Here is a 9816-nt window from a genome sequence, read left to right on the forward strand (position 1 = left end):
TAGATAAGACCTGTTGGGTAGGTTGCGAGAAGAGCAATATGCCGTATTGAAGTTCGGAAACTATCTTGAATGAAAAATTAAAACCACAGCCTAAAAATCAATCTGAATCTAAAATCATTACATATTTACTGACAGTAAATTGCAAATTATTCATAATGATAAAACGAAAACTATGTCGATCATCAATGTTAATAAAATTTAGATGGAAATTTCTCCGGAAAGGAATTCGGTTACTAAAACAAAAAAAAATCATGCCGCAAAAAATTACTGGCATAATCCCATAAAATATTTCTGAATAAAGCGAAGCGCCACGTCATTAACCTCGCATGACATATTAAAAATATCAATTTTGATCTCGCTTGCAAAACTATGCATGCAAGCCACAATCCAAACATCAACATGGCGCACACAATTTGCTAGCAGGAATTGATTATCGCGATGAAAAACATGGATTCCTTTAAGTTAAATCCACCTGGTTTTGTTTGCGATTTTTTAAGATCAGTTAGAGTAAAAGCAGCATCTTCTAGAGTTGTTATTCTTTATCGATACGGTGCAAAGGCTGACATACACTCCCGTTCAAAAGTTTGGGGTCACCCCCTCAAAAACATGTCATTTTTTTAGGCCCATATCCCCGCCAATTTGTGTCCGATTTCAAAACCCTAGGTTTCATTCAAAAGATAATAAGTCAAAGAAACTTTGAACATGATTTAAAAGAAACTTTTTCAAAAAATTTTGTATGTAAACTTAACCCAAAGTTGCCAAATTTTCTAAAAAATGAATATAAACTTACGGCAGTGTCGCTGGAAATGGGGTCGACTAAATTTTAAGATAAGAGCGGTAATATGACCCATTTTCTATTAGCTTTCAACTGCTTTTTACAGAACTTGGCTTAAAAATCTAGAAAAAAAGTTATTAAGTAAACTAACTTTTCATGTCATCGACCAAAAGTTTGGGGTCACCCCTCAAAATGATGTATCGGCCAAAAGTTTGGGGTCACTATCGTAAAACATGGAAAAGTGATTTGTTGATATCTTTGTCATCTTTCATTCAATTTTAATTCTTCTTGGCTTATTTGAAACAAAATGAATGATACTTACTGCATAGACATTGAACCACACATATTTGTTGAAATTTACATACTAAAACTTTACGTAAAGTTGCCTCATTTTTTGAAGCGTGGTGAAATGTGCTAACTTTATATAACATTTTTATATACAAAAATCGTTAAATACGTTAAGTTGAAGACATCAAACGTAAATTTAGTTAATTATCTTTGAAATGAGCCAAAAAAAATTAAAATTGAACTATGGATGACGAAGATATCACCAAATCACTTTTCCATGTTTTACGAAAGTGACCCCAAACTTTTGGCCGATACATCATATTGAGGGGTGACCCCAAACTTTTGGTCGATGACATCAAGGATTAATTTACTTAATAACTTTTTTTCTAGATTTTTTAGCTAAGTTCTGTAAAAAGCAGTTGAAAGCTAATAGAAAATGGGTCATATTACCGCTCTCATCTTAAAATTTGGTCGACCCAACTTCCAGCGACACTGCCGTAAGTTTATATTCATTTTTTAGAAAATTTGGCAACTTTGGGTTAAGTTTACATACAAAATTTTTTGAAAAAGTTTCTTTTAAATCATGTTCAAAGTTTCTTTGACTTATTATCTTTTGAATGAAACCTAGGGTTTTGAAATCGGACGCAAATTGGCGGAGATATGGGCCTAAAAAAATGACATGTTTTTGAGGGGGTGACCCCAAACTTTTGAACGGGAGTGTACACCTTCTTATTCTTAACGCATGATTATATGCGCTACACGGGAAAAAATCTGCACTGTGATATAAACTGATTGGCACTTGAATTCGCACTACTGTTCAATCAGTTTGTTATCAAATAAATATCATTTGACAATGAACATCCAATGCCTCTTCAATTTTAATGGAACTTCACATCAATTCGTCGTTGACAATGTTTTGATTTCATAACTAAAATTAAAAAAAAACGTGTATAGCCGCACCCGGATTCGATACCTGGACCTTTAGAGTCACGATCAACTACTTTACCACTACACTACCTCACATCTGGTATAGAGGTGCGAATCGAAGCGAAGCACTTTCTACCGCCTGTCATCTATATTTACTTTCATGCCCAAAACAGTCATTACCAAATCAACAATTTTTCACTTTGGATCGTATTGCTTTTTACAGTAGTGCAAATCGAAGGGATTTTCTGTTGATTTCTCTGGTGGATTTGTTTTGGTCCTCAAATCAACACTGACAGCATTGCGATCTCAAAGGAAAAGCACTTCTGATCATGTTGATTACGACATTGAATAGTTAAGGGATTTTTCCCTTACATCTAGCGTGCAGAATTTTTACCGTGTACTCAAACACTGTTTAGTTCTAAGGAGATGCGAGTGCAGGCTGAAAGCTCTTAAGAACTCGCCGCTTGGCTGACAATCGTAAAAATGTAAACAAACCAAAAGGTTTGTATTTTCGATAGATTTTAGTTATTTTTCGGGGTTTTCGTGGTCGCTTTATCTGCTGGAGTGTTTGGTAAGTAGATATAATCAATCAGGATCTTCCTCCATCGGCTGTGGCTGTGTGTAAATGAAAGTGTGATGCCGAAGCAAAAGCAAACGATACGATCCATACCACCCATATCTTGCTTGGGAAACCCCGGTCACAATCGAACTCTAGCGGGGGAAGCTTAGTTAGATCGTCTAGCCAGACAAATTTTGTCCGCCGAAGATTGCTTTAATTACATTTCCTTTATAAAAATAATGATGTCTGATTGATTACTTTTTCATTTGGGTAGCATATTAAATCTATTCACCAAAAGTAGATCGCATTGCTGTGCCACTCTCAAGCCAGCTTCAATACGTCTGATGTTAAATCCAAAAAAGTTTATAACTACTTTATCACGACTTTATACAATCTATCAGGTTTTAGGACCGTTAATATATGCCAAGTTTTATGATCAAGTTTTAATACGCACTTAACAGTTCGTTTACAATGAAATTTTTGCTTGGCAAATAGGCAAGCAGGTAAGTTTTATTCCATTGGCTTGACAGTATCTACAAACTGCTTTAAAGTTGCTTGTGTTGTTAAAGCTGTTTTACAATATGAACTGCTTCATTAAACCAAAAAGGTTTTACCAAATCTGTAACAAAACCCTAATAAATATTATCTAAGAGCAGAAGGTATAGAAATTGTTACTTGGTTTATTTGAGTATCGAAAAATAGGACATTTTGGTGTTGTGAAAAGTTAGCTATAAATTTCAAAAAAAAATATAACGGTTATAGTAGTCCGAAATAGGCTTCAGCACTTCGATCTGTTAAGCCACCATTAAGTTTTCGTTTTGCTTTTCAAGCATTTATGATAAAATAAGGAAGCAAGTACTGAATTGACTAAATTTGATGCAAAATACATGGTATAGAACACCATCTTCATCATGTTCTGTATGGATTACAAAATATCGTAAGAAGCGTCATATTGGTTATTTATTAGCATAATAAATTTATTATTTCTCACAGTTTACCATCGTCTCAACCAAAAGCATCAGTGCGAAGCCTAAACCAGTAAGTGTTTTGCGGGCCTCCAGGCCATTCGGAGTTCCATTTCGATTAGTTGAGGCGCATCACCATCATCAGCATCAACATCAGCATCATCGGGAACTGGTTTGAGCCACTTAAGATGTTTCTCCTTCTGTTGTGTGTTAGCTCTTTTCATCGGGTTTACTTCAACTTGAATTGCTCCTCTTGTGGTACTGATACTCTCGACGCGTCTCGACCAGGATCCGTCCGACCGAGTGTTGCTTTGTAATATCTGCTCTACACAAAACTCGTTGAATGGTGTTTGCTTCTGGATGTTGCTACTTTTGCGCCACCACAGTCTCGCTCTCTCGGTCTATCTCTTTCGCTGATGAAGATGAAGATGGGAAAGGAACAAGATTGATTGAAATGTGTAAAAACACCTGTTATACCTACGTTTTCAGAGTCCGAACCCATCAAGCAAAGGCTAGAGGAGCTTCCAAACACTTGATGGGATAGTCAGAGGCACATCCTCTGAATCGAACCGGTCGCTGCTCATTATTCGGAGTTTGTTCAAGAATAGCTGGCAGCACGGAGTACATTGAGAATCACTGGTCTAGATTGATTCTTTGCGTGTGTTGTAGATACAATTTGTTTCACACCTTATCGGGTAAATTATGATTGATTACAATGTGACTACTGTTTTACTCCACAGGCGAATTAACGGGTTTGTGATCAATAATATTTTGCTACCTTGCCACTTTTCATTCAATATTTGGGGACATTTGTTTGGAAGATGACATATTTGAGCTTACTAATTTACATCAGCAATCTTTACTTATGATCAATTAATTTCTTCTTCTTTTTGGTGTTTCATTCCAATATGAACCAAGCTTACTTCTTAGCTAATGATCATTTTCGTAGTTATTAAGTGAGAGGTTTCTTTGTCAATGATCATTCTGCATATGACTTGAAGAGGCCAGAGGCCAGATATATGAATGTAAATATGAAATACAAAACATTCTTTCGAATCTAAAGAATGTTTACATACAAAAAGGCTACAGGAAGTGTGTTTTAGACTTCTGAAAACTTTTAAAATACTGCAAAACTTTCTTATACTAAGATGAGTTTGGTTTGACCATTGAACCACGGTGCCTGACGGTCTAACCAGTGTCGTCCTCTACTATGCGGCACCGCCGGTGATTAGAGGTCTAGAGCCTCCACGTAGATACCCGTCCAATCTGCTAGACCGGGTGGTCTTCGAGCAAAGGTCTCCACGTCGGTCCCGTCGAAAGAATAAGGTTTGAGTCACACATTAACTATCCCCATTCTTCGATCGAGCGATCAGTATATTGCCATTGACACGTGCTGATGGTGGCGGTAGCTATCAGAGTGAAGGAGCATACGTTGTTGAATGGTAACATGGAAGTTGTCACAAGAATTACCAAAGTTGATAATGGTAGATAAGTGGAGCCATCAAACAAAACAACGAGGTTTTAAGAAAGTACGAGATACCTGGATTTTAATCAATTTATTAAACGCAGAAGCAGTAAATTAATAAATATCGATCACAACATTCACATCAAGAATCACCCATCCTAAAACAGAATTATTCATATGTACGTAGCATCTGGGCGAGGATGCTGCAACACCGTACGAGAGCGAATGAGGCACGATACAAACAGGCGCGTAACAGGCAGAACTCAGTCTTCCGGATGAAGAAGCGCCAGCAGGAAGAACGAGATCGCGAAGCGATGGAAAAGCTGTTCCGCGCTAAGGACACACGAAAGTTCTACGAGAAGCTGAACCGCTCGCGCAGAGGCTTCGTGCCACAAACCGACATGTGCCGAGATAATTACGGGAATATTCTCACGAGCGAGCGTGAGGTGGTCGGTTGCAAGTACCGAAGGTGGCGTGATAACAAATCTAGGAGTATGTGCACAGGACGAAAGACTTCCGGCCCCTGACCTCCAAGAGATTGAGGAGGAGGTTGGCGACAAGTTGGATTGCGGTAACTATCGCGCGATCACACTACTGAGCTGCCTACAAGATACTCTCTCAAATTTTATGCCGCCGTCTATCACCGATTGCAAGAGAGTTCGTGGGGCAATATCAGGCTGGATTTATGGGTGAACGCGCTACAACGGATCAGATGTTCGCCATCCGCCAGGTGTTGCAGAAATGCCGTGAATACAATGTGCCCACGCATCACTTGTTCATTGATTTCAAATCGGCGTATGATACAATCGATCGAGAACAGCTATGGCAGATTATGCACGAATACGGATTCCCGGATAAACTGATACGGTTGATCAAGGCGACGATGGATCGAGTGATGTGCGTAGTTCGAGTATCAGGGACACTCTCGAGTCCCTTCGAATCTCGCAGAGGGCTACGGCAAGGTGATGGTCTTTCGTGCTTGCTGTTCAACATTGCGTTAGAAGGTGTAATATGGAGAGCGGGGATTAACACGAGTGATACGATTTTCACGAAGTCCGTTCAGCTGTTTGGTTTCGCTGATGATATTGATATTTTTGCTCGTAAATTTGAGACGATGGCGGAAACGTACATCCGAGTAAAGAGTGAAGCCAGGCGAATCAGATTAGTCATTAATGTGTCCAAGACAAAGTACATGATGGCAAAGGGCTCCAGGGAGAAATCACCGCGCAATTTATACCGATGGTGATGAAATCGAGGCGGTTGAAGAATTCGTGTACTTGGGCTCACTGGTGACCGCCGATAACGACACCAGCAGAGAAATTCAGAGGCGCATTGTGGCAGGAAATCGTGCTTACTTTGGACTCCGCAAAACAAAACTCTACGATCGAATAAAGTTCGCCGTAACACGAAGTTAACTATCTACAAAACGCTGATTAGACCGGTCGTCCTCTATGGGCACGAAACATAGACCCTACGTGCAGAGGACCAACGCGCCCCCGGAGTTTTCGAACGGAAGGTGTTGCGTACCATCTACGGCGGAGTGCAGATGGAAGACGGGACTTGGAGAAGGCGAATGAACCACGAGCTGCATCAGCTGCTGAGAGAACCAACCATCATCCTTATTACCGCGAAAATCGGGAGGCTACGGTGGGCGGGTCACGTCATCAGGATGTCGGATAGCAACCCGACTAAAATGGTTCTCGAGAGTCATCTGACCGGTACAAGAAGACGTGGAGCGCAGCGAGCTAGGTGGGTCGACCAAGTGGAGGACGATCTGCGGACCCTACGCAGAGTGCGGAACTGGAGACAAACTGCCATGGACCGAGTGGAATGGAGGAGGCTACTATGTACAGCAGAGGCCACCCCGGCCTTAGCCTGATTGGTAAGGTAAGGTACGTAGCATCTGGGACCATTTGGGCAGCGTGCAGCCTTGTGGGGCTTTTTCCGCGTCATGATCGTAGTCCTTGGCCTCCTTTCGTAATACAGCCGGGGACTGTGGCTGGCGATGAGGTGAGGGTCACCGATGTGGAACTTGCAGGTATAGCAATGTCCCTTGGCGTAAGTAAGGCCCCAGATCCTGACGGAGTTCCGTCCCTGGCCTTAAAATGAGCTATTGCCAGAGGCTCCCGAGATGTTAAGGTCTGCAGAAATGCCTGAACGAGGGAGTTTTCCCTGAAGTATTGGAGAGGCAGAGCCTGGTTCGATTATCAAAGGCAGGGGAACCACCCGAAGATCCGTCGGCATGTAGCCCAATATGCTTGATCGACACGGCGGGGAAGGTGCTCGAAAAGATCATCCTCAATAGAATGATGAGGCACACCGAGGGTGTAAATGGTCTCTCAAGTAGGCTTACGGAAGGGGAGATCGACCGTGAACGCTATTCGTCAGTTACAAAAATGGTTGGGATTGTACTCCAGCGTAAGAGAAGGGGGATTCGTTAAACTGCGGTAGTGCCTTTGGATGTAAGGAACGCGTTCAATAGCGCCAGTTGGCCGGCTATTGCCGATACGATCCTGCGTTTGGGGATACCCGGGTACCTGTGCAAGGTTCTCGGAAGTTATTTCCAAAACCGGCTATTAGTTTACCACACAGAGGTGGGTTGGAAGTGCTTTTACATAACCTCAGGAGTACCACAAGATTCCATCATGTACGGCGAGGTGTTGAAGTTAGAGTTCCCGGTGGGGATGGATATCGTAGGCTTTGCTGACGACATTACGCTGGAGGTCTACGGTGAATCGATCGACTGCTGCTCACTCGATCGCAGTTATAGAGGAGTGGATGAACTCCAGGAAACTGGAAATGGCTCAGCACAAAAGTGAGGTGATGGCTGTGAACAACCGAAAGCCGGAACAGCAAGCGGTGATTAGTGTACGCGCTTGCACCATAACTTCACAGCACTCCGTCAAACATTTGGGGGTGATAATCGACGACAAGCTTGCCTTCGGTAGTCACGTTGATTAAGCCTGCAAAAGAGCCTCCACAGCTGTAGTGGCACTATTCCGGAGGATGTCCAATAGCTCTGCGGTGCATGCCAGCAAGCGCAAGCTTCTGACTGGTGTCGCTACGTCCATATTAAGGTAAGGTCTTGAAGCTACAGAGGAGGTGGTGCGTGAACTCAGAAAATGGCTAGTTCAGACGCTATACAAGAAGTGGTCCAAGGGTTTGGAGTCGGCCACGTAGGTCATAATCCCATTGAAACGCCCTTGAAATCCCCGTCATTTATTTAAAATGCTCCCAAAAACCCTTGAAACGGCTTTATCCCTAGTATGATGTAGGGGTCAATATGACCCAGGCAGGCACGCTGAACGTACACTACGCCATCGTAGTGTATCTAGCGTAACAACTTAGGAGGGATAAGAAAACCCCTGGAGTGCACCTGAAAAATCCAATACACCATCCTTCTGCAGCCTCGTAAAAACTAAAAATCTCCTGGACACATCTCAATAGCTTACTGAAACCTTATGGAACCTGCTTTTTTCTCCTGGGAAATTAATCCAACAAGCTGAACTTGTGACATGGAACCCGCTTGAAACCCCTCTTAACTCAACTATCCCCTGACAACTACCAGAAACCACCCAGAACCCCAAAACCCTTCCGAAGCGGTGCTGAAATCCATTTGAAATCCCCTAGAAACTCCGGAACCTTCCCTAAAACCTCCTGATATTCTATCAAAACCTCCAGGAACCTCTTGAACCCCTGGTTATATGAGAGATAGCTGAGACATGTTTGTCCAAAGGATAATTGGGCAAATGACCATTGTTACTTTGAAGAGCCCCCCGGTATAGTGAGACGAACGGTAGATGCACCAAATTTCAAGTGTAATGTTGGTGGCATGACTGGTGTTGTTGTTCGTAGGCATTTTCTGGCAATACAGTAAAAAAAAACAACCTTGCGTTGATTCTTTTAAATCTTCGCCAACGTTTCGGCCCTTGTTGGTACCTTCTTCAGGGCTCGATCTAAATCAACAAATCGAGCCCTGAAGAAGGTCCCAACAAGGGCCGAAACGTTGGCGAAGATTTAAAAGAATCAACGCAAGGTTTCTTTGACTGTATTGCCGGAAAATGTCTACGATGCACCCAATGATAGGTTCGCCCACACTTACAGTGGCCAACAGAGGCAAAGAGGAAACGGGTAGAAGGCGCCATTTTGTAAGAGTCACAACAGCAGTGAGGACGCGTTTTTAGAGTTATTCCGTTTAATCGTTAATTATTTCTGTAAATAGCTGCGGAAGGAAGGAGAAACTAAAATGTAAGATTGACGTGATATTTCATTGTAACAGTAACTGTAACCATTTATATTTCTTGAATTCGAATACAGCTTTGAAGCAACTCCAACAACAAAAAGCGAGTTTGTCTTAAAAGATCTCCGAGCCTCCCAACAACCATCCCCCTTCATAACCTCTTCCCTGGAACTTCTATTGAAACTTGTTCTGACGCCTCACCCATCACAGGCACTTCATGAAATCCCCCTGCAACCAGTATGAAACATACTGATAACCTCCTAAAACCTTCGCTGAAACCACCCAGTATTTATGACACATCATGAAACTTCCTGAGCTATTACAGATGCTGTAATAGAAGATATTTCTAATGGAACCTTAATTTATTTTCTGAAAAAAAAAACATCTTTTTCTTTCTATTTTTAGTTATTGCTTCCATGCTTAGCTTAAATATAATCCAAGAACTCCTCTATGTATGCCTTTGGGAATTATATTTCATATTTTTCAACTACAATCGACAACGATCCTCTGGCAATTTGTCATGACATTACTACAAAAAAAAAATGCTTAAAGCTTCCATCAAATGAGGCATCCCAACTCAACAGCATTGGCGAACCA

The sequence above is a fragment of the Aedes albopictus genome, chromosome 2, assembly GCF_035046485.1.
Source record: "Aedes albopictus strain Foshan chromosome 2, AalbF5, whole genome shotgun sequence".
NCBI classification, from domain to species: Eukaryota; Metazoa; Arthropoda; class Insecta; order Diptera; family Culicidae; genus Aedes; species Aedes albopictus.